A 3,271-nucleotide genomic window follows, 5' to 3' on the forward strand; every position below is an offset into this window, starting at 1 on the left:
ATATAGTGCATGTATGCTTCTGGCCGTGATTATGGTCTTCTTTGTAAATTGAATACACCTACAGGACAGCACACAGTTTATGGGTTGTTGGTAGGTTTGGAGTTGCTGTAGTATTAATGAGAATAACCAGAGCTTGCAGAAATGCGTCTAGAAATGGTACTCATTGTTGGAAATATATAGCTTATAATTAAAATTAATCACGTGAAATTCTCAACAGAGAAAACGACGAGGAAAAAGAGCAAGTTGGTGATTGTAAGGAGGGGAAGAAGAGTGACCAGTAGTGGATTTGATCATCATTTGGTGGAAGGGAGAGTAAATTTAGATTTAAATTTAGGTGGTAAGCAGCGAGGAAAAGGTGGTCTTGAGATGTATATAAGAGACGTGTAACTGATAATAAGGAAGTAAGAAGAGGTGTAGTGTTCTAAACGTTGGTATCGGTCATTGTTTTCAGTTCCAAGTATTTTCATAATTTTTTATTTGTAACTTTTATGACTCAGTGTGGTAGTTAAATGACTTGTATCATTGTTCCCACTTCCAAGTATTCTCATAAATTTTCAAATATGCCTGTTGTGTTACTATGGTACGTGACATTCAACTACTGCCCTGAGTCTCGGCTGGAGAGAAAATAACCATCACACTGGAACTCAGTAGATTATCCCATATACCATACATCCTTAATATACTCCTCATTGCCTCTTTATCAGTTCTGTCACAATCACTTTGTATGCAGCATGCAACTTTTTAAACACTTGAATTTCAGACTTGTCACATAACAGTTTATTAAAAAAAAACTTGAGCCAAGCACCCTCTTCCTTACCTTCTATTACCTGTGTTACATTTCCTAACAAAATCCTACTGTACAATTTCCTTGGTATACACATTAAAGTTATGCCCATGAAATTCTTATAGACTCATATATTACCAAGGAACACTTTCTCCTCTTACCTAATCCCCTGGAACCTTTCCTTCTTCCAGACTTATCATACAAACCCTGGTCAGTCACTCAATCACACTTTCACCATTATGCCACAGCATCTCACTAGTAACCCAATGAACTCTGTGTGAATCTATTTTCAGCTTCTTGTTAACTCCCTTTATATTGTTAAGATTAACTTCTATCAGCATTCTCAAAATTTCCTTCAGCTCATCCCCTCTTGCATCATTCAGTTTCACCTGTCTTCTGCCTTGCATATTCAAAAACTCCTCAAAATGCTAATTCTGTAAACCCAGGAGTGCCCTCTCTTCAGGGAGAATCTTGCTTACTCCACGATACCTTCCTGGAATTTCATACATCCTTCGTATACTCCTTCAATTACTTAGTCTTTAACCCTATCCCGTTTTTCTTCCATTTTATCTTTACATACTCTTTTGCTTCCTTCTTATGAAACTACCTTGCCTTGATAACCCTTGATGACTACATTGTCATCCTTTTTTTAACTTCAACTTTCTTAAATCATCAATTTTGCTTTAACCAAACAACCGAACTGTACGCATACATGCATGCGCGCACACACACACACACACACATACATATATATATATATATATATATATATATATATATATATATATATATATATATATATATATATAGATATGCATATATATATGTATATATATATAAAAGAGCAAATGCCACGAAGGAAAAAGAAACAACGGAGTGGTTGCTGGGCCTTTCGACGCAACGGTCCTTTACTAGCAAGTAAAGGACCGTTGTGATGAAAGGCCTAACAACCACTCCGATTTTTATTTTTCCTTCGTGGCAGTTACCTTTATTTTATACATTCATGACGTTCCATATCTTCGTGAATCAGTTATATATATATATATATATATATATATATATATATATATATATATATATATATATATATATATATATATATATATATATATATATTACATATTGAGTTGTTCTTCCTACCTCTCATGTTTTCTCACAGAAATTTGTTTTTGTTATATTTATTCAGCGTTTCTCCTTTTATTTGTTCATGCCCACATGCACATACCTTTTATATACATACATACATACATACATGCATACATACATACACACACATATATATGTGTGTGTATGTATGTATGTAAGCATGTATGTATATAAAAGGTATGTGCATGTGAGCATGAGCAAATAAAAGGAGAAACGCTGAATAAATGTAACAAAGACAATTCCCTGCGAGAAAAACATGAGAGGTAGGAAGAACAACTCAATATGCAGTCCATCTTCACTCTTCTTTATCAGGGAAAGATCCGCGAGGGAAAACAACCGCGACTTTAGTACTGTTGCTCCACATACTGAAAAGCGTCCTTCTTAAAACCCATTCCGGTTGCTTCGCATATTTGCATAACCTCTGCTGAAAACGAAAAATATCAGGTATTGTTTTGTATTGGTGTTTTTTATTGATAAATGAAGTAACTGACCTTCCATGCATTACAGGCTTTTACTCTTTTGTCTGTAATAGCTTTGTCATATAACCTTCTTGGCGTAATTTAGATGGTTGTGCCGATATACGTATTATTCACAAAAAATAGAAATTATATTCTCTTCGTTAATATCCATATCAATAATAAATGACATGCAGATAAACATTTATAATTTAAAGATGTAGCCATATATTCATGTAATTTTTGTGCATAATCAGGTGCAATGATATTAGATGATTTTATGATATGAGTTTGTAATATGATGTATCATAGCAGAAAAAAATAGAACATTTTCCTGAATGAAAAACGGTATAACGTATCTAATGTGTTTCAAGAAAACTAAAGCCTCATTAGAATTTAAGTATTTTCCTGGTAACATCTATATAGCAAATTAATCTTTAATATTTTCGGAGTTGGAAAGGATTTATTAAGAATGTTCCCCAGTGATCCTATATTGCTTTGAAAGTTCATTAACAACTATGTTGTATACATCCAAGATTTTTTACTACAAACACCAGTACACCTCAGTAATCAATTTGTACACCGGTTACTGCACGACCCCAAAAGAGAAAGAATGATTCTAAACAGTAAATGCCTCACTTCTTCAGTAAGTATAAATTAGATTTCCGGTTTTAAGTGACAAATAAACAAATAGGTGCCAGGGAGGCGTCATGACCATAGAAGAATGTATATTCTTGTTATCGGGTTGTATGATGAATTTTTTTTATAATGATTCCTTATTTTAACATAAAAATTTTACGTACATCCTATGCTGACGTTGACAGTTTGCCACAACAATATAACGGGTACCATTTGAAAGAAAAATATCAATCACATTATGATATTA

Source organism: Macrobrachium rosenbergii, chromosome 11 (assembly GCF_040412425.1).
Source record: "Macrobrachium rosenbergii isolate ZJJX-2024 chromosome 11, ASM4041242v1, whole genome shotgun sequence".
NCBI classification, from domain to species: Eukaryota; Metazoa; Arthropoda; class Malacostraca; order Decapoda; family Palaemonidae; genus Macrobrachium; species Macrobrachium rosenbergii.